This window comes from Ursus americanus, chromosome 27 (genome assembly GCF_024610735.1).
Source record: "Ursus americanus isolate L20-20 chromosome 27, mUrsAme1.1.p, whole genome shotgun sequence".
Classification (NCBI taxonomy): Eukaryota; Metazoa; Chordata; class Mammalia; order Carnivora; family Ursidae; genus Ursus; species Ursus americanus.
In genome coordinates, this window is record NC_142153.1 from 11492499 (window position 1) to 11514446 (window position 21948).

The 21948-nt window shown below is 52.4% G+C and overlaps 2 long non-coding RNA genes across 3 annotated transcripts; one reads left to right on the forward strand and one right to left on the reverse strand.

Annotated features, from left to right (window-relative positions):
- Positions 1 to 9580: 9580 nt before the first annotated feature.
- Positions 9581 to 15110, reverse strand: LOC123780426 (uncharacterized). Of its 2 annotated transcripts, XR_006776405.2 has the most exons (5): positions 14924 to 15110; positions 14066 to 14382; positions 11958 to 12070; positions 11367 to 11613; positions 9581 to 10977 (listed from the first exon to the last, which is right to left on the reverse strand). It is a non-coding gene; the product is annotated as an uncharacterized LOC123780426 (long non-coding RNA). The 2 variants fall into 2 exon arrangements; XR_015721960.1 differs by having other exon boundaries at positions 11367 to 12070.
- On the forward strand, positions 12781 to 21737 carry LOC148107624 (uncharacterized). The gene is made up of 3 exons (XR_015721961.1): positions 12781 to 13082; positions 18940 to 19217; positions 21555 to 21737. It is a non-coding gene; the product is annotated as an uncharacterized LOC148107624 (long non-coding RNA).
- Positions 21738 to 21948: the final 211 nt, after the last annotated feature.

A 21948-nucleotide genomic window follows, 5' to 3' on the forward strand; every position in this document is an offset into this window, starting at 1 on the left:
CCCTCGACCGCACCTGTCCGTGCTTGTGGAGCGAGTGAGTGAATCCATTCTCATCCAGTGCAAATGCGTCAGTGAGATGTCACCGTGTAATATATTGCATCGGGAGGTTGGGGGAGAGAACGTGGATTTTGGCAAAGCCTCGGCGTGCCCAGCTTTCACAATCCCAGTCCTTTGTCAGCGCCCCAGCGGTGCCCCGCACATGGGGATCGGTGTGGCGGGGAGGCCAGAATTTGACCTGGGTTTGCTGAGCTGCGGGTGCGTGCGGCGGGTTTGTGGGCAGGTGAGCGAGGTGGATTTCCAGTGAAGTATCTACACCTTGCTGTGGCTCTGCCACCCTCTGTGACCCACATTCTCTGCGGGAAGAGATCATTCTAGAGCTCCTCTGATGGCCGTTCAACCTCCGGGAATTGAATGCTCTCCGCGGGGCAGAGCAGCGTGCGTCTGAATCAGCGTGGTGGACTGCTCCAGCTGTTCCATAGGTCTTGCCTAAGTTAAAGATGGATTTAGCTTCCTTAGAACCTTTATTGATTGCCTTCAGAGATGTTTCTCCAGAGAAGAACTCAGTGGAGGTTTATTGAACACTGGCGCGCCGTGCTGGGGAGGGACCGAGGCACCGGGCGTCCTGGAGAGCTGCAGCAGACACATGCCAAGTGAGCCGGGCAATGGCACCGCTGTCACATCATTATCTTAGCTCGTCACAACACCCCTATGACCTGCGTGCTGAAGAAGTGGAGGCTTCGAGTTTGCACGACTTGCCTGAGATCCCACAGTTTGCTCATGAGGGAGCCACAGCTCCAGCTCGTCTTCTGACTCCAGCCCAGTAATCCCATTTACTACCTGAGGTTGAAAATATGGACGTACTTTTGCTTCGTGCAGCCCCCCGGACATTTCAGGGTAGCTGATGTACTCCCTGAATTCTCTCTTTCCCTGGATCAACTTGATCCCCCCTGAAATGGTCTTCCTTGGACCTAATCACACGGTGATGCCCTTGCAATTTGCAGAAGGCCGTGGCAACTGTACGACACTCTTCCGTCTGCCAATAGGAGGGTCTCAAAGCTAGATTCTGAAGGGGAACTCGGGGTGGTTGTCCCTCCGGGCAATGAAGCCAGTTGCTAAGCCTGGCACCTTTTTCTAGGGCAATTCAGGCAGTACTTTCCCAGCCAGGATTGTATAGTGAGAGATGACGGACATAGAGATTTCCAGGGCAGTGTCTGACACCTGGGGCATCTTCTTTCTGACCTCCCTGCTAGGGTACCAGCCGACTTAAACAGTTTATGTTACAGGACACTCATGACCACCTGAGGCACCCAGCGAGAGGTGGCGGTGTCCGGGGGTCCTAATAGAGGGCCTAGAGCAGGCCAAAGGGAACAAAGTGGTGGGTGGTCAGAAAACTGTGTGTGTTGAGCATACGCGAGGCAACATGAAGGGACCTAGACATATTGGAGGGGTGGTAATTCTGGAAGGACTGACACCCTGAGTGAGCCAGTGTAAGTTAAGTCATTGTTACTAATATGATTGTATCCAGTAGGCCCCGGAGGCCAGAGCCCCCGGCCCCGCCCACCAGCTTCTCTTCCTGGTTGAGCATCCCAGTGTCCCCTGTCACTTTTCAGACTCATGGTTCTAAGTCCCCCACTGCTCTCATTACTCCTTTCTGGAACCACTCCAGGCTGTGAGAGCCAAAACTGTTTGCCATAAGAATTTTCAGAAATCCTAGAATTAATATGGTCTAGTCTTTCTTTGCCTTGATGAAATAAAGGCTTATATAGTCGTGAAGTGACTTGTCCTGACTCTGTGTTCCGGCCTGTAGAAGAGCAAGGACGGCCCCCAGGTCACATAACTATACTCTCCTGTCTGTTTCAACAAAGACCTCCCCCACCGGGTTGGGGTCTGAGCTGGGGACTGGCAACACCTTCACTCGGCCAGGCATGGCAGAGCTCTGGCCTCCAGCCGTGAGCCACGTTTGGTCTTAACCCTCTAGGTGGAAGGGAAACAGGTACAGTTTTTCACTGTGCAAACCAGTTTGCAGGGCAAACCCAGCGGGCAGGGCCAGTATATTTCTCAAAACCAGTAGCGAGAAGTCCCTTGTGGAAAGAGCACTGTCCTCCCTGTAAAGAGTAAGGACTCTGTAGGCAGCTTCGGGAAGATGTGGAAAGTGACCGAAGACGGTGGGCCCGTGATCCTAAAACGAGTGGGCAGCTGTCCACATGGGACAAGTGGGACAACTTAATAGTCCTCAGACAGAAAATCCCCAAGAAAACCTTCCCCGGAAAATGTCCTGCCATCAGCTGAGGCCCCTGATGGTGGGCAGGGATGTGAGAAATAGCAGTCCACGAACGTCTGTCTTTTGTTGGGACCGCACCCTAACCCCGAGATGGCCTGCAGATGTCATCCACCATCTTGCCCTTTCTCTAGAGTTTACATCTACAGTCAGGGTTAGCAAGTATATTTTGGTTCGAGGCCAAGTCCGGTTGATTTGCGCCTGACTGCTGGAAGCGTTGTTGAGAAGGGGCTCGAGGCAGGTGTTGGGATTAGCTGGCCATGACTTCCGTTATCCCCACAAGGAGGAGGGCGGGGAGGCGTTTGCAGTGTTGTGGGAGGCGGAGTAATGGTCCCCTCATGATTAGGGCCACATGCTAATCTCTACAGCCTGCGGACAGGTTAGGTTACATGGCCCAGGGGAGCGAAGGTTGCAGAGGGGCTGACCTTGAGATAAGAAGATTATCCTGATTGAGGATCTGGCTGAGTCCAGAGTAATCCCAAGGGTCCTTATAAGTGAAAGGAAGAGATGGGGACTCAGACTCAGTGATGTGACCTGATCAAGACTAGTGGGTGTCACTGGCTTTGAAGATGGAAGAGACCACAAGCCCACAAATGCAGGCAGCCTCCAGGAACTAGAAAAGGCATGAAAAAGATTCTCCCCTGGAGGTTCCAGAAAGGAACACAGTTCTGCTGACACCTTGACTTTAGCCCTGTGAGAACCATTTTGGACTTTTAGCCTCCAGAAGTATAACAAATGTGTGTGATTTTCGACCGTTAAATCGGTGGTATTTTGTTATAGCAGCAAAAGGAAACCCATACAGCCTCTCCCTCCCTTTCCCCCTCCCTCCCTCCCCCCCTTCCCTTCCTTCCCCTTCCTTCTTCCTTTTCCTTCCTTCCTTCATCCCCCTCCTCCTCCCTCCCTTCCTTCCCAGAAGGACTCTGGCCCTGGATTATGCCGAGGACACCATCCAGGTGGCCACAACCACAGGCTGAACCCAGGAATGATGCTCTTGGGGTGAAGCTCTTTGGTAAGCCAGGAGCCCATTGGTGAAACAAGAATAATCCTTCTAGAACATGAATATCTGTGACTCTGTGTCATTTCCTGGCCCTCCTGGGGACCAGTTGTGTGATCGTGGGTGAGTCTCTTTATTTCTCTGGGCCTCAGTTTCCTGGCCTGTGAAATGGGAGGATGGACTAGAATCACTGTTTTCTAAGCATTTCTTTGTAAAATTCACGCCCCCCTCAGCTAAGGAGATTTTGTTGAGCATTCCTTGCTTCCATTTATATGATGAAAGCAATCTATTATTATCTTTTTAAATTTTGAGGTAAATCATAAATCATGCTTTTCAAATCACACACTCCTCTTTCCTTATACCCCGTTTCTGGGCAAAGCGCACTTCCCTCCAACCTGCCATCTTGCCACAGCTGAGAATCCCTCCATTTGATGGTTTGGAATTTTGCTCTGGGTATAAGATTATTGGGGTCAACGGGAGAGAGGAAGAGAGGAGACGAGGCAGCTTTACTGTGTTGTAATCTCTCTTCCTGGGGAACCAGGAAGAAAAAGGGGTGGCCCTTTTTCTTGGCCCAGACCAGTTCTCTCTGTGCCCCCCACAGGCAGCCCCTTGGCTCTCCGGGGCCCTGGAGCAGCAGGCCATCTCTCAGCAAGATTGCCAGTGTGGTTATCTTTATTTCTGCATAGCCCAAGAGTGATCTCCACTTCAGACATGATCACCTCTCATCTTTTATTCTCTCTTTTCTCCTCTCCTTTTTCTTCGTGCAAGATGATAAAATTACCAGACAAGCCCTCCCTTCCTCCCGGCCTAGGCAGAGCTCAGAGATATTTACTTCTCGGGTAAACAGCTGTAATCTCCCTAACCAGACTTTATTGCAGTTAAGCGAGTTAAATTCTCCTGGTTTAATCCCCCATGTGCTGTGGGTTTTTTTGAGTATAAAGCTTTCGACATCTTTTGATATAATATGGCAACACTGGGCTGCTAGATGTGATTAGACACCAGGCAAAGAGTTTTCACCATGACTGGACGGGAAAAGAAGCAAAAGCTGCAAAACAGCTTTGGGCAGAAAAAAGTACGTGGAAAAGCACATTTGCTTGCGAGAGGAAAGGTGGAGGGTGTGCAGGTGTTTTGCAGGGCTTGGTGGCCAATCAGTAGCACAAGAACCAAACTGAGTCAGTCTCCGCGTCCATGTCTTTCCACGTGGTCCCTAAACCACGTGCTGGCCACAGTGGCCGGAAAACGGGAGAAGCAAATGGCACCGTGCCTGAACTTGGAGAACTGCTTCTAGCGGAAGAGACGGGGTGCACTTGCACCTGTAGAAAGCATTACAAGGGCAGACTAAGACCAAAAGCTACATCCGACTTGGCTCCAATTAATCAAAAATTCCAGGGCATGGGGAATGGTGAGAGGACAGGAGACCAGTGTTGGACCCAAAGGTGTCTGAACTCAGGTGGAGACTGGATGGAGCCCGGGAGACCAGATGGGCCCTGCGTGGGCAGGGGGTGGGGGTGGCAGCGGCAGGGGCGGCAGAGCGACATTCCAGGGATGGGCATCAGCAGAACCCGGGGCTGGGGAGTAGAGAGGTGCCTGCAGCTTGTCCCATCCGGCGAGGAGACCGAGGGCTGGTTCTTTCTGCCCAGAGGCCACCGTGGCTGCCTCGAAAGTGCCAGAGCCGTGCTCAGAAGCACTTCTCGTTTCTATGTATATATGCTGCGTGTTGGCTTTTCTTTCTTGTCGACCTTCCAGTCACTCCTAAATTCGGTTCCCGTTCCTTCTCTGCCTCTCCCTGCCTGCCAGTGCCACCCATGCTCTCAGCCAAGCGGTGACATTTTCCCCAAGCACAGCCTGTGCATGTTTAAAGCCTGAGATGCGCTTTGGGGTTTGACTCCTCCTGCCGCCCTCCCTTTGAGTGTGTGTGTGTGTGCGTGTGTGTGTGTGTGTGTGTGTGTGTGTGTGTGTGTGTATGTGAGAGAGTGTGTATTTTTGGCCTTGAATCCCCATTAAAAAGAAAAAGAGAGAAAGCTGCCGGGGCCAAGGATCGAGAGGCAATTCGTGGAGACTAATATACTGTTCTCTTGTCCCCACCGCAGGCAACACTGGGATGGGGGCAGATCCGCCAGCAAGTTGGCTGTCCCTCTGAGAAGCCAGGGAGCTGTGGGGTGGGCATGAGGGCTTCTCCCCCCCCCGCCCGTCCCCCCGATTTAGGGAAAGTCAGGGCCCCAGGCCGCCCTCCCATCCCTCTGGGTGGCATCTCCCCAGAGAGCCGTGGGAAGTGTGTCCTAAGTGCCATCCCATTTGCCCGTCTTCCTCTTCCGGCACCTTCCCCTCTCCCAGCATCCAGGCCCCCTGGGGTCTCTGCGGGGGTGGGGGGCGGGGGGAGGACAGTGAACGGCTACACAGCCCACCGGTCTGAGCCTGGGACTCGCTCCCGAGGGTCACAAACACAGCACCAGCTGCAGGAAGGTTTCCAGACCCTCCACGCATGTCCTGCATGTGCTCCTTGCAGCTCCTCACTGCCGGCCTGGGCTCTTCAGTCCTTCAGTCTCCATCCCCGTGTCTGTCCTGAGCAGGAGTCCCTTGTTGCAATTTGTCAGGGTCTGTGTGTGCGTGAGTGAATGAACGGATGAATGAAAAGCGAGGGTAGGATGTTGGCTTTAGGTGCCTGCCATTGAAGTACCAGTGGCCCCTCAGATTCATCTCTTCCCCTCTTTTCCACATTGGTCATTTTTGGGGGGAGGGTTAGGGCTGTGCCCCCTTTTGCTCTGAGTGCTTATAAGCTGTCAGGCGTTAGCACGCACGGTGGATTGTCATCTTCAGGGGCAGCTGGGGAGAGCAGAGCTTGAGGGAGCTGTTGGGGGAGGAGACAGGAAAACCTGGGGAATCTGCTTGGGAAGGTGCTCTGAACGGCTGAAGGGGCCCCACCGCTGGCCTTCTAGGTGACAAGAATGAAAGCAGGGAGGACACAGTGGGACTGAGAAGGAAGAGACCCTCCTCTCACGGAGCGGCCTTGGGCCAGGGTGACGGGGGTCAGAGGGCGGTGTTTGGGGCCGGGCCCCGATTACATCGGGACTAGCTGCACCATCAGCGGGGCCAAGTCGTGTAGCCCCTCGTCAGGAGGAGAAGGGGGGCTTAGCATGTCTTCCTCCACCCTGTGGTTGTCTGGCTTGCTTCTGGAATTCCTGACCCTGGTTTTGAGATGTCTCATTGGAAGCATGTCATGACAGGATCCTTCGTCCTGTCCATTTGTTCTAAATGTGGTGAGATACATGTAATAATTTTAAGACTGTAAGAGTGAATACTGACGGCTCTACGGAGCTGTTGAAATGATGGAGAAATCAAGTGGAAGAATATCATTAGAGTACCCACTACCTACGAAGCTTTGGACATGACATTGCCCATCAGGAGACTATTAATGAAAATGCAGTCATCATATTGACGGATACCATTCACTGAGTAACTTTTACGTGCCAGGCATTCTGCCATATGATGCTGACGGTAACCCTTTTACTAAGGAAACAGACTTAAAGAGGTTGAGTAACTTGCCCATGGCTACATAACTAGTTAAGAAGCAAGGCTAGGGTTCAGGCTCAGCTCCAGTGCCGAGCCCCCAAAGCAGGAAATAGGTGAACATAGGAACAGACTAAGTCAACAGAAAAAGGTGTGAGATTAGAGGCTCAGGGCTGTGGTTCTGACAACAAATCTTAGAGAAGGTGGTGAAGAGAGAAGGTCTGTGGATGCTTAGGTGCTGACAGAAGTTTCTGGAAGGAGTTGAGTCTTGAGCGGGATTTAGGTGAGTAAAGGGGCGTACAGAAGGCGTTTCAGAAGGGATTCAGGTACAAGAGTGAGCATGAGGTGTGTGCGGGTCAGTGAGAAGATGAGTAAGGCAGGATGGCGGCTTGGTTTAGGGAAGAAGACACAGCAGATTAGTGTGGATAAGCTAGAGTCCGCACCCATTCTGTGTGAATTTGGGCAAACCGATAAACCTCCTCAAGCCCCAGCTCGTCCTCAGTACAACAGGAATAATGATGGTACCGCTTTACATCCTGTGGTGAGGATTGTGAGGTATTTCCTGGGAGGCACTGAGCATGGTGTCTAGCACATGCCACAGATGCCACTTGAGTGGAAAATGTTCACTCCTCACTCAATCAACTCCTGGGCGTTTGTGTTCTCTTTAGTCTTCCCCCTTCTTTGGGGTCCTCCAGCCACTGAGTCATCAAGTCCAATTGATTTTATCTTCATAATATTTGTTCTCTCTTGTCCTCACTCACTGCCACCACACTGTTCTAGAGCCCTGTCGTGGCATGCCTGAATTATTGCAACAGACTCCTACTGTCTCCTGCCTACACTCTTGCTCCACCTCAGTCTACCTCGTATGTTAACACTGGATTATTCCCCCCGAAACACTGCTCTCTCCATCTTACTTCCTTGCTCAGAACCTTCCAGTGACTCACTCTTGCCTTTGAGATTAAATCCAGACTCTTTAGCTGAATCACCTACATCCTACTTTCGCATCTGCCTCTGTTTCTCAACGTGGTTGCTCTTACTGCTCCACGATCACGCTCTGTTCTTTGCCATCAGTGAGCCTCCAGCCCAATTTCCTCCTCCAGGAACCTACTCTTCCTCTCCATCTGGCCAAACACTAAGCTCCCTGGCTGGTTCATCTGGAACCCACCTCCTCTGTGCAGATGTTCCGACTGGTCCAGCTCACGAGATCTCTCTCCTCAGTGGACAGTTACTATACTCTCCCTGAGCCGGGCTCACCTGTGGCCAAGGGCCGTCTTGCTAACGATCTCCTGTCACGAACAACGACAAAAATCCGCCCAGATGGGCTGCAAATTCTCAAGGGAAGTCCACTTTATCCACCTCTTCTGTCCCCTGTGGTTGCCAGCATAGAGCAGGGCTGAACATAGAGAAGGCGCTTAATGCATTTTTAAAAAAATTAGTTTGTTGAATAAAGGTGGAAGCGAGACTCAGGATAACGAAGAATGGAAGGTGGGAGAGAAGAGCCTCTTTCCCAGTGAAGGAAGGGTGATTCGGGTGCTGCAAAAAAGTAGCCCATGGCTCAGCTTGGCCAGTCATTCATGTCGCTGGAAACCAGCAGCCTCTCTCTCTCTGTGCTTCCCTCTAGGCCATCCCCACCCTCTCCAGCCTTGTTCTCTGCCCTTAGAAGCTGCTCTTTGCCCACGTCTCTGCTCTTGGGCTTCCTGGTAGAGCTCGCAGCCCTTGCAGAAGGTAAACGGTGCTGGGATGGGTGCTTAGGTGGATGTCTTGTAGCTGATAGCCCAGCCTTGACCCTGCTGGTTTTTCACCATTGGTTGGGAGGGTTTATTTAATGTCTCAGCAGTGAGTCAAGAGTGTATGAATGAAGAATAGCACACAGTGGAATACAGTGCCAAGCGTTTAACAATAATATGTGGCCATTTGTCGTATCCTTAATGACAATAACAGCAGTAATGGTGATAATCTGATAGGGAGAAGAGGGCAGAGTGAATGATGGGTGGGACACAAGAGAACCTAATTCTCATCCTGGGGACTTGGGGTTTCAAGCCAGGCTTTCAATTTTTTTGGGTTTGTGTTCTGTGCCCAGCTGGCAGGATGCCTCCCTCTGATTCAAAGGGGAAGAAGAATCCCTCACCCGGGGATCTTGGGGACGTCAAATCGCTCCTTACGCAACAGCCTCTTAATGAGTTAAGTGTAAATGAATCAGAAGCAGATGGATTGGATTGTTCTGGAAATACACCCGAGGTTTGAAAATTAAGGGAAAAAGCATTTGGCAAAAGGCATTTTGGGGTTTGCCAAGATCCAGAACATTTGAAAAACAGTTCAGGATTTTTTTCTTTTTTTCTTTTTCTTTTTCTTTTTCTTTTTCTTTTTCTTCTTTTCCTTTCCTCTGTGGTTGTAAAACCCCAAATGCTGCCTGGAGGCAGCAGAAGAGATGGGCCTTGTTCTCTCAAAGTGAAGTTCCTCCTGCTGCGGGGGTAATGGACCCCAGACAGGAGGCAATGGGCTGTAGGATTGTTGTGTCCAGGGGCAGAGCACCCCGCCTCCCCTTGCAGGGAAAGGCAGCCCCTTGGGCCTGTGGCTCCCAGACTGGGCCTCAGTCCCCTGGGCCTGCCTGGGGCTGCTACCTCTGCCCTGCAGTGAACCTCTTGCCTTTCAGGAGACTTGACTCGCCTCGTCCAAACATGAGGAAGCTCATTATATAAGGGAAATGGTCTCCAATTTGCTAGGTGAGAAACTTTGGAGGTTAGCAAACACTAATCCAATGAAATAGAAAGTGAAGTGTTTATTCTAGAAAAAACCCTTTAAACATTTTTTTTTTTTATTAGTCACATTTGGCATCGTCGAACCTTTCCCTGGAGAGACCATCTTGCTGAGGGAAAGGAGAGAAAGCAACTGTTTCAGCAGAAAACTCGACCCAGCAGTTCCTAAATTTGCTGCTGGCTGGCTGTGTGTGGTTCACAAGAACCAAACCTCTCTGTGCTTTGGTTTCCTAATAACTGCCTCTGAGGATTTTCTCTGATCAAAGGCAAATATATGAACCAAAGAAGTCGGGTTCACTCATGTTAGAAAAGGGATCCCAACGTCACGGGAGCAGGAGGCATCTCTGGCGTGTCTGACACAAGCATCTGCCTGTGGGGCCTCACACACCTGCACGCTCTCAGCATCTCAGCATCTCGTGCCTTCTAAGTTTGGGGGGCCTGGCCCTGCTCTGTGCCAGGACTGGGAGGGAGTGCTCGGGGACCTGTGGTCCCACCACGGGCTTTCTAGCTGCTGCTCCAGGGTCTCCCAACTTGCCAGAAGGGCTGTCCTCATCGATGGCTTTGCCACAGCATGATCTGGAAAAAGTGGCATTGCTGTTTCCCCATGACCTGCTTTTGCGCGCTTACGTCCCCGGGCTGCGGTCTGCTGGCCTGGCCTGCTTCTAATAGGCCCGCTCAGGCGCCGGAGCCAGCCGAGTTCAGGGGCTGTGGGCGCCGTAGGCCGAGTGGGAGCAGAGCACGGCCGGATCCCATCCCTCCTCGGAGACGCAGCCTGTTCCTTCATGGGCTTGTTCCTTTACTCCTTCCTCGGTTGTGTTCGCGCTGGACCCTAACCTGACCCCTTGGTGGCCCCGGCCCCGAGCTGTTCACTGTTTATAAAGAGCTTTCACACATAGGATCTCGAAATGCCTCTTCTCAAAAACCCGCAGAGAATGCAGGGGGCCCCGTCGCATCTTGTCACCCTTACTTTAGAGAGGACGCGTTCTGACCACGGTCCCACACCCAGTGGGAGGCAGGGCCCGGTCCCAGGCCTACACTCGCCACCGTGCTTCCTGTTTGAACTCGAAATCCCTTTGTTCCTGATCAGGATCTGTTTTGTGACGTCATCGTGTTACATCACCCCATATGGACTGCAAACGCCTTTGGGAGAAGGACCATGTTTTGCACTTCTCTGTAACTCCCGTGATGCACAACAGAGTGTCTTGTACGAGGGATCGGCCTAACAAATATCTAACGGACAGGGAAGAGGATGGAACTGGGTACTAGTGGGGGCAATCCTAGCTGAGGGCAGACAGAGTGGCGTTGCTGCCCTAGGTCTTGGGGATCATCCCCAATTGCCACCTGACCCCCCCTCCACCCCACCCTGCAGTCTGGACCCGGTCTCCTAGTCCTTAGTTGCAACACCATTATCCTGGTCGTCACCATGGTCTCACGCCGGGTTCCTAGAGTGGGTCAAGAAATGGGAAAGAAGGTGTTTGCTTCTAGATATTGTTCCAGCCAAGTAAATACCAAGCAGAAGCTCTGGAATTGGAGGGAGGAGGCAGCCCATGTGGGGAGGAAGGAGAAGGACCACGTGGTCTACTAGCGGGGGGGGGGGGGGCTGGCCCCGCCCCGAAGTGCTGGGTTCCATCCTGCCTGGCTGGGTGACCTCAGCCCACTGCCCCTGGCTGAACTCGAGAACAAAGATCCTCTCTGTCCCGCCTACTTGCTTCTTAACCATATGAGTGAGAGGGCAAATGAGATCCCATTTTGAACTCCCAGGAGAAAAGACAGCAGTAATAGTAACAATTATCTGGAGGTTACAGCTGCCAGCAAACAGAAAACAGCTCACCTCTAAGGGCAACTGGAGGCCACTTCTAGGAGCTGGAGCAGTCTATCCTCTTGGGCTCTGGGGGTGTGGGAGTGAGAGGGAAGGACAGAGAACACCAGGGGTTTTGCTGCAGATGCATTCACGTTCTTGGCTTCTCTAGGTGCATGGGAACCCTGAGAAGGCCTTCCCGTGCCCCCCCAGTTTCTTGCTCTGATCTGTGAATCCTGGCTTCTCCATTTGTGACGTGATGATTAAGGGCAAAAGTGGACTTGTCAGAAACAGGAAGGAAAGATAAGATAAAAATAAAACAAAATAAAATAAAAAGTTAGCTAGACATAACTTTCTCCCCCCCCCCCCCCCGCTCCCCAACAGTCACATCCTTAAAACAAAAATCCCACAGCAAAGCCCAGAATGGGGGGTCAGACTTCGGGCTCCAGGTCAAGGCTGGAGAGCAGTGGGGGAAGTGATTCAGCACCCTGCACCCACCCAGATGAAGGAGCAGAGTGCCAGGAGGCCCGGCCAGGACGCAGGGCTGTGGGCAGCGCGGCCCGCCTCAGCCTCAGCCCTGCACACTGCGCTCAGCCCTGCGCTCTGCACTCAGCCCCCATTCACCCCAAGAGCCAGCGAGCTGGGGAGCTGCAGCGTGATTGATGGGCCCCAGCTTGAATGGAAAGTCCAGATCCCAGGGAGACAGCTTAAGAGGTAGGAGGAGACACTTCTCACATCTGCAACAAAATTAAAAATTAAATAAATAAAATTTGTTAGTTTACAAATAGAACTGTTACTTGTTACTCATGGTATTAATCTCCTATTTCAATTAAAAATTTTTTTATTAAAAAAATTTTTTTTCGGTAACGCCCGTGAAAGACATTTGTTTCATGCCAACATTTCTGCAGAACTAATGTGGGTGGATTGTGACAGATATAATTTCTCCATCCTACAGTTTCATCAACTTGAGTTCTGTTAAACTATACCCGCTGGGCTTAGCTCCTTTTAAAGTTTCCGCTTTGACAGGTAGATTTATTAGTCTTGAAATTTGTACAAATCAGATGTCACTCGTGGCAACTTGTCAAAATGTCAGTCTGGCAAGGCAGCATGAAAGGCTTTCTGGAGAGAGAGACAGACGCGAGGCAGGCTTTAAAGAACTCCAGCGCGAGCCGTAGGAAGGAATGGGAGGCCTTGCAGCCTCTTGATCCTGAGGGCTTTACTTTATTAAATATCTCAGGCTGCACAGGGGGAAGGGCCCTCGGATCCCGGGTCTCTGAGACATCGCGTCTGACAGCTCCCAAACGATGGCTCCTGTCGGTTACAGCGTCAAGTTTCTGGCTTGTTATGTGCACTTAGTGGGAGAAGGCACGGAGGGGATGCTTGCATGGGGGGCGGGTGGGGGGAGAGCCAATCCAGGTCTTTTAGTTTCAAAAACTGCTTGGGTGGGGCTCTGCAGTGGGATGGGCGTTCCAGGGTGGGCTCCCTTAGCCAAAAGTACGGGGCGCCTTCTGGCTCATCACCGCGAATTGTAGTTCCACTGGGGAGAGAAGGAAGCCCGAGGGAGAGGGAAGCTCTCAGGTGCGGACCCCTGGAAACAGGTCTGGTCTTTCTCTGGCAGAGCAGAGCTGTGGGAGGCAGTGGTCCCACGCCAGTCCCAGGAGCTCAGGGCTCACTTTCCCAGTCTGCGGGGTTCCCAAACTTCCCAGACTTCCCTGTCCGGGGTCAGTTAATCAGGGATCCTGCGATTTGGTAAGCTCCATAATTATCTTCGTTTGACATAGCAGGAAATGTTATTCATAGTCCAAAAATTATCTGAAAATTTTTTCCCCTGGGGAAAGGGGGGCAGTGCTATAGAAAGAACCCAGCCAGGGTCCTGGATGCGGTTTTCTCCGAAGGCAGACTGGGGGGCGGGTGGAGGTGGGGGTGGGGGGTGGGGGTACCCTGGTGGGGGTTGTGGGGGGTGGGGCATTCAGGGCTCTGTAACGGTACCCTCTTGGGGATGGTTGGGGCCAGTGCTGCTGCACTGGTGTGTGTGTGTGTGTGTGTGTGTCTGCACGCGCGTGCACGCACACATGCTCTCTGTCTCTCTCACTGGATTGTTGCACTGCTTGCTCATCTGTTTGTCTGTCTGTTCTGGGAAGCTGGAAGATACCAAACAAAGCTGTAGTTCTCTGTATTCCTGCCACCTTCCTCTCCCACTCCCCAAGGAGTTCTGGCAGGCTTGGCAGTGTTGTGTTCCGAGAGGAGGGGCCAGGGCTCTAGGAGGTGGGGGCATGCTTCCACGGGTACGTGCTAAGACTCACCGCCCTTGCCCTATAACAGGGCCTTCCCTCCTGCTGCCTCAGGTCAGGGCTGGGGGGCGACCAGGCTGGCCTCCTCTGTGTTGCCTTCCCCACTACCCCCACCCACTCCGGTCCATCTGTCTGCCTGGGAGATGTCTCCTGGGCATCCGGAGCAGGCACGATTTGCTCTGGGAAGTGTGAAGCATGCTCTCCCGCCCCATCCGTTCCTTCCCCTCCTTTTCATGGCTTTCTGTGTGGAATGATTGAAGGCCTTTTCTTCCTAAGTTCCCAGAAACTCCTGCTAAGATGCAAACCCCTCCTTGAGGGGTGACACTCCCCCCTCCCTGGGGACTAGGTGGCATTGCTGAAAGCAAGGGAGTGTTCTGTGAAAGGAAGCGGGGCCAGGCTCGGGGCAGGAGAAGCACGAGGATCCGAAGGGACCTGCCTTACCTGGTTACATTTTTGGGAGTCCAACCTGCTTGCTGCATCTTGGTCCTGCCCCCAGAGTGGGAAACAAAGCTTTTTAAAGAGCTCCAGGATGGCTGGGTCGGGGGGGGGGGGAGCAGCTGGGACTGTCCCCAGTCCTCTCATCTGCTTTGCTCTCTGGGGAAGCCGAGGGACAGCCACTTGACTCCCCTGTCCCCTGACAGCACAGGTGCTGGTGTTTGTTGGTGGCTGAGTCCTCTTCTGCCAGCAGCAGGGAGTCTGGGCTGTCAGGCGGGGCATCTTCCTCTCTGGCCCCAGAAGGTGTTCTGTTGGCATTCTTCCTGAGAAGGAAAAGAACCAAGCCCACTGTTTGGAGCCTGGCATTGTGAGGAACTCCACTGGCCTTGCGAGTGAGTGAGACTATCCCAGGTGAAAAATCTCAGACATTAAGAGGCATGTTAATGATACTGGTCATGATGATATAATAATAGCGGTAATTATCCTAATAATCCCTTAGGATGTGCGCATGTCTTTCCAAGTACTCAGAGCACTTTCCCCCTTGTGATCTCACATAACCTTAACCTACTTCTGGTAGAGAGACTGGGTGGAGCGGGCCGTCATAGCTACACGGGGAAACTGAGGTACCCAGCTCATGCCTTCCACTCCGGTCTCTTTCCTTAGCTGCACACATCCTGCAAAGAGGAATTTTCATTTTTGCTCTCACCCATTCTGTCCCTGAGAGTGAAACACACAGACGCAGACAGACAGACAGACAGACAGACAGACACACACACACACACACAAACACACACATCTGTGGCTTCCAACCCCCAACGTGCCATTACTGAAAAGCACTGTGGCTTAGGGAGTTGAGAGACTTACTTGCCAGCCTCCACCCCTGCTATTCCTCCTGTGCTGTGCATGGGGTTGCTCATCAAAAAGGAGCAGGGAGGAGGCAGATCTGAGGAGCACTTCACAGGGGAAGACTCTTTAGAAGAAATCACTCTGTGTCACAGTGCAGGGTGACTTACTTTCATGTGGCAAATGCATTCTGGCAGCTCCCTGCTCCACACCCATAGATCATTAAGGAAGGGGTGGGCCCGGGGAATTTTCCCAGCCCCTCCTCCGAGGACAGCTCTGCCAGTCGCAGGGAGGCGTCCTGGGGTCACTTTCAAAGGGAGAGCATGGGGTCTTGAGAGGCTAAGCAGTAGAAAGCAGAGAACAAGCCGTGGGTGCTCACTCTAGCTGGAGTCCTGTGATTCCATTTACTAAATGTGTCTCTGCTTAGCAATTTCAGGGCAGCCAGCAGGGAGAGAGAATGCGGGGTTGTGGGGCGGTGGGGGGCGGGCGGGGGGAAGGCAAGGAAGAAGAAGAAGAAGAAGAAAAAAACCCACCAGCCCGTCTGGCATCAGTTCAGAAAGCTCTCCAACTCACACATCTGGTTCTTATATTTCAAAGTTAATTAGTCATATTGAGGCTGTCTGAAGATAAATTTATCATCCAGAAAAAACACAAACAGTTTGAAAAATGAAAGGAAGTGAGGTGACATGGCTTGACGTTTAAATAAATCATTTTAACATGATTAAAAAACTTGTCCTGTCTGACACCTAGCACTTGGGTACTTTGTAAAGACTTTTTGACAAAGACAAGTCCCTGTTTGGTATACAAAAAACCCTTGCCATGAAATTACTCAGAATAATCTTTGGCCAATTACTTTTCTGAGTGACTACCGGGGAGGAAGGCCTGCAGCTGGCCCGGCTCTCTGGGGTGGCAGTGGGGAGCTTGGCGTGGTCAGTGATTATCCCAGCTGGAAAAAAAAAAAGGAAAACCAACTCAGACGTTAAGAGGTTTGGGTAACTGGAGGGTTTTCCTGAGAGAGGAGCACGTATAAAGTGAGTTTGGAATCTGGCTGTCTCTGGACGACTTGAGTGTGAGCAGGAAACCCTTCCCCAGCCCAAAGAGGAAAGATCCTCTTCGGATGCCTGGGCAGGTCCTTCCAAGAACCAGATGTGTCCTGTTCCTTACACCTCCCAGGGCTTCGGTGACAGTTTGAACTCTGTGACGAATGGAGTTAAGAAGTGAGGCTCTCTCTGGCCTCGCTAGATGGGCAGTGGCCAGATGGGGGTGGTAGAAATGTAAATAATTGTGAGTGCGGATGTGTTGGTTTGCTCTTGGAGCAGTTGGGAGTGAGCTGGAATCCAACACTCTACGAACACAGACGCACCAGCTCCCCGCCCCCCCCCCCCCTGCGCCGGCCCTGCCAGTGTACCCTGTGTACTTCGTAAAGGTCACTGGTTCTTGTTCTTTGCCATGGCAGACAGCCCTTCCCAGCCCGGCTTGGCAATGGGAACAGACACCAGAGCGGCGGTCATAGAGGTGCCGGGGGCATCTGCGGGTGTTTCTAGATGTAATGGAGGGGGTGTGTGTGTGCATTCCAGGGCTTTCTCCACTCCTGTTGAAGTTAGTAAAATGGCTCTTGGGAGCTCTCAACGTGCCTTCTGGTTTGCCCTTTGGTTGCGTTCCCCAGGCAGGACAGGAGCGATATAATCCAACATGAACGTTTACTCCGATTAGCAATTTGGTCTCATCAGTTTTGTTAATGGGATAACAAGAGGTGCTGGTTATGGTGCAAAAGTCTCATCACGTCGGTAATTCTCACTGTAACATGTTAGCAATCTGTCACTATTTGTTTCCAGCAATACTGGCAAGGGCCTGCTTACATCAGGGGCTCTAATTCTCTCTCCACACCGCCAGACTGTTCCTCCCTTCTCCGGCTGGGGAGCTTGCCCTGCTTCGATCTGTCTCTGTCCATCTTGCTGGGCCTTTGTTTCTCCCTTCCTCTGCTTCCGTCTCTGCCACCTGCCCCGCTCTGACAGCTCAGTGCGGTGTTTGTGCGGGAGGGAGACACCGCCCTATGCAGCCTGACATGAGAGAGTTCCAGAGCAGGAGAGCCCACACTGCCAGGGCTCCCAGCCTCTCGTCGGTCAGGTGGAGAACCCGAGGTGCAGACTGGAACAATGACTTGCCCGAGGCAGCAGTCTGTTCATGATAGTCCATGCAAGTTCAGGCCTCAGACTCTGGTTTCGTGAGTTCAAATCCACGGCACCTATTACCGTGGGATGAACTGTGTCATGTGAAGAAATCAGTCGGTCCCAGAAATCAACTTTCCTGCGTGTGGGAAAAGTCATCCTGGGGAAGTTAATAAGGTCACAGGGAGGAGAGAGGCTCCTTCACCAGCTTAGTGGGGCCTTTCCAGCAGCATGAGGCCGAGCTCTCAAACCAGGTGGTTGGCCGAGGTGAGTCATCCTAGCAGCTGCGATGTCTCGGTCTCAGGGTCCCTGCTCTGGAATCAAGGAAGGGGATGCTCTCCTGAGTGAATCCTGGCCAGCAGTGCGGTGGCTGCAGCTTCCGGCCCCAGCCTTGGTTACCAGCTGTCCAGGACAGAAGCTCTGGCCATAAATAGTCTTTCTGCTGCCAGGTGAGCTGCTCCTGCCCGCCTCTGGGCCCTCGTCCTGGGCTGTAGCTCTAAGAGACCTTCACCTCGCCCTTGTGCACCTGCTGGAAGCGTTCAGTTCCACACAGTTCCACAGCTGGTGCCTTGAAGTATGGAGGCAAAGAAAAGCCAGAAGCCACCACCCCACTGTGCATAGACACCAGATTTCCAGTCGGTCGGACTAGAGTTCGAATCTTAGCTCTGCTACTAAGTGGCCGTGTGACCTTCCTAGAGACAGCAACTGTCAGTCTCCGTTAGTTTCTCTACTTGTCAAATGGGGATTCCTAACAGTTCGCTCGTAGGTTTGTCGTGGGGAGTAGAGAAAATGTGTGCAAAGACCCAGAAGGCTCCAAGGCACGTGGTAAGTCTGCCTCTTCCTCTCACGGTGTGGCCCAGGTGGCGCAGACACCCACCTTGGCCACCTTTTGAATTCATTCCTAGCTGCTGTCAAGCTCACAGCCCAGGGCAAGGACCAAGCACGTAGCTCTGGCTGTGTCCGTTAAAGGGTGCCGGCCTGCTGGAGGAAGTGTTCCATTTCCAGGGTCAAGGAGAAATTCCAAGGCAGAGGGATTTGGAGCCTGAATAAAGCATCTGTTGAGCGGAGGGAGGGAACCGACTGACCCCTGAGTCACCAGAGGTGTTGATGTTTAGGGGAAAGAATGAATATTCCAGTTTCTGCCCTGGGGTGGGGGTGTGGAGGGAGGGATGGAAAGAGGAGTTTGGGCTCTGATTTGGTGCAGGGAGAGAGCCACCAGGCTTCTCCACATTCTCTCTGTCAAAACCTTCCCACGAATTGTCCAAAGCTTCCTTGATTGCTTCTAATGAAACCACCAGCTGACTTTGAAATCTCCGAACAGTCTCATCATGCCTGACAGATAATAAACACTGTTCACGGGGCGGCCACTTGGCCACAGGAGGGGGGCGGTGCGCTCCTCAGAGAGGCGCCCGCGGGCTCTGCCGGAGAGCTGGGCCTGGGCTGGGGCCTGTGGGCGCTCCGCCTGTGTGTTGGGACCGCCTGTCTGCCTGTCTGCCTGTCTGGGGCTTCCTGCGGAGGTGGCAGATTGTGTGTGTGTGTGTGTGTGTGTGTGTGTGTGTGTGTGTGTGTGTGAGCGTTTGTCTTTCCTGTGATTCAGGTCTCCTCTGGGGAAATGGGAGGGGAGGGAATTCACCACGGGAACAGTTTAAAAAGAGGGAGGGAAGGTCTGGTGCAGGTAGGGCCTGGAGACCTGCCATCCTCTGGCTGCGGGAGATAGGGCCCCTTTTTGAGCCTCTTTGGGTCTTGTTATCTCTCTGTACCTCTTCACATGACCAGCTCCTGCTCCTTTGGAAGGTCTGTGGAGAGGGCTCCTGGAGCACAGGGTCTAAACGACCTCTGTCATTTACTCTGCTTTTTGTTTTCTGTTAGCATGGATCGGAATGGTGCCTGTCTTGTTACTCGTGTCCTTTCCGGGGAGGGAAAGCGAGAAGAGGGCAGGGCCTTGGCCATCCTGTGCACCTGTCTTCTGCGCTGAACACCGCACCGCCGAGGCCGCAGGCGCTCAGGCATACCTGTTGACTGGAGGACGGAGCCTGCAAAGAGCAGCCGTGAAGGCCTTCCTCTCCCTGCCTCCTAGGGTGTTCGGAAGGGTCAAGTGACAGGAGCTGTGAAAATAATTTGAAAAAGGAAAGAGAACTATGCTAAGTGTAAGCCATTAACATTACTCTCCTGGGGGGAGGCAGAGAATATTCCTTTGCCAAAATCTCTCAGTAGCCTTGAGGGGAGCCTGGCAGAAACCAGACATCTTTCAAATGCTTCATTCCCACCATCACAGGGGTCCCTGAAGCAAGACCTCGGGTCACAGAGCAACGGAACTCAGATTTACTCCCATTCGTTGGGTGCCTGCCCGCCGCTCGCTGCTGGGTGCTAGGAGGCACAGGTGCCAAAGGAAACTCCCCACCTAGGGGGCGGGCCCACCTCGTAAGCCAGTAAGCTTCCATACTGGGACACGTGCAAGTTTAGATCCTCACGGTGCTGGAAGGAGCGATTAGCCCTCAGAAGATGGGATGGCAGCAGAGCCCCTTGGAGGGTGAGGTCCTATTTTGTAAGAACTTACACCTTGGTGGAGAAGTTTCTTCTGTGGCTGGGTTTTGCAACCTCGCTTGAGCTGGCGCTGCCTCCCCCCTCGCCCCGACATTTCAGAGTCTTTCCCGGTCACCCCCAACGTGAAGTGTTAAGACCACAGATATACAGTGTATCTGTTTATGGACTGTGGCTCTTTGGAGGGCCACAGACCGTGGCATTGTCTTAGACTTCGCCTCCCCGAGAATCAGTGTTTGCTTCCTTGGGGATGCTATTACCCCTGCCTGGGAATGCGTGTGACAGCAGGCCTTTCTGCCCCCGCGGTGAGTCTGTTGACCTCACACCACGCCTCCTGTCTGTCCTGATCCTGATGGCTCTGTGTCCGTCCCTTCTATTGACTGTCACCACGAAGGCAGCCCCAGGACAGGCACAGGCCAAAACTCGGTCTCAGGGTCCCATCGCAGGACCTTGGTGGCTGTCTCTAGGTTTTAAAGCTACTCCTGGCTCCCTCACGTTCTTTCATGATAGGGAATATATGGAGCTTTACCTACCCTCACCGTCTGCCTGCCCAGGATACTTCAGTGTGGGCCTGACTCTTCCTTGGCTCATCTTTCCATTTCTGTGGGCACCTGCAGCCCATGCTGCCCTCGTGGGCGCTGGCCGGACCCAGACTGCCAGGCGAGGCCGTGTGCTTCCCGCCTGTGGCTCTGGCCTCTAGACTGTCAGCCTCCTGAGGGTAGGGCTGCCTCTGCGGCTGCTTTTCCGTTCCTCCCTCTGCCCAAAGCCGTGTTCAGTAAGCTCTTCTTGGTGGAGAGGCATCATATTTCACTTCTTAGCATGACCAGAGAAAGCAGGAATTGTTCTTTTTATAAATCTTCCCATTGACCACTGGGCACAGAGTAGGGGCTTAAGAAAATGTTCGTTGAATGAAGCGGCTTGGAAAGTGTTTACACCGTGTAGACAGTGTAATGTTCTCACGTCCCGGCATCCTGGAGCGCCACTTTGAGAGTCAGGTGGCTCCCCAAGGCGTGAACCCTAGTTTCTCAGGAGCTGAGCAAAGCACCTGCCAGGGGTCATGTCCTGCCACAAGGTGAGTTTTCTCCGGGGAGGAGCTCCATCACATTTTGTCTCCCTTGTGAAACCAAGTACGGTCTCAGAGCAGTGCTTTCTAGATTCTGTCCTGCGTGCTCTTAACCATGCTTCTTTTGGAGCCCCCCCTTTTTTTTAGAGCAGCCTCTAGTTGGGTTGCATTAGCAGAGACATGTAGGCATTCTGCTTTGCACATTACTGGAGAAATTATATCCCTGTCATATTTGAACACTCTGAAATAGGAAAGAATTACTTTATTGGGTGTCCCCCCTCCCTCCTCCTAAATGGTTGAAACTAACAAAATGTTTTCAAGCAATTTCTTGCCACTAGATTTGGTGAAACTTACTTCAAGTGTCTTTCCAGAACCTTTCATAGAAAAGTAATTGTGTAATTAGCTATAAATTAGTAAAAATTATGCTAATTACTTCCAGGTGTGACATATTTTGTGCTTAAAAACAAGTAAGAGAAATAAAGGGGCTGTCACTGTGGTTCCCAAGTGAAGCTTGGCCCAGGCAGGCTTGACAAGCTGATGGGCGCATTTACCTAATATTATTTTTTTTAATTATGTAATTTCGGAATAAGTACAAACAGACCCGAGAACAAAAGTACAACAGACAAAACCCAGGAGTGGTTCTTGTGTGTGTGTGTGTGTGTGTGTGTTTAATTAAAAGGAGCCTAAGCAGGGGCTTTTCTAGTACTTTTCATTTCGCACTTATAATGGGGGAACTGGAGGTGGCGGGATGGGGAATGTTGGTATTGGGGGAGGTCTCTGGGCTTTATGGGGTTACCTTAAGCCCAGAGAGGTCCAGTGGTTCTCTGGGGGTTTGCCCTCTCTTCACAGCCCCCTCACACTTTCAATTCTCGATACTAAGGTAATGCGGACCATGGCTCAGAAATGGCAGCTGTCGGGGCGCCTGGGTGGCACTGCGGTTAAGCGTCTGCCTTCGGCTCAGGGCGTGATCCCGGCGTTATGGGATCGAGCCCCACATCGGGCTCCTCCGCTGGGAGCCTGCTTCTTCTTCCCCCACTCCCCCTGCTTGTGTTCCCTCTCTCGCTGGCTGTCTGCCTCTGTCAAATAAATAAAATCTTAAAAAAAAAAAAAAAGAAATGGTGGCTGTCGCGTGCTAACAGATTGCCTTCATTTACGTGCATCTCTTTATGTGGCCCAAGGCTTTATGGTACTGGTCTTTCTTGCATCTTTCTCCCCATAATCCTGTCAAGTATGTAGGACAGGTACTGTGGCCTTCAGAGAGTACTCGACCACTG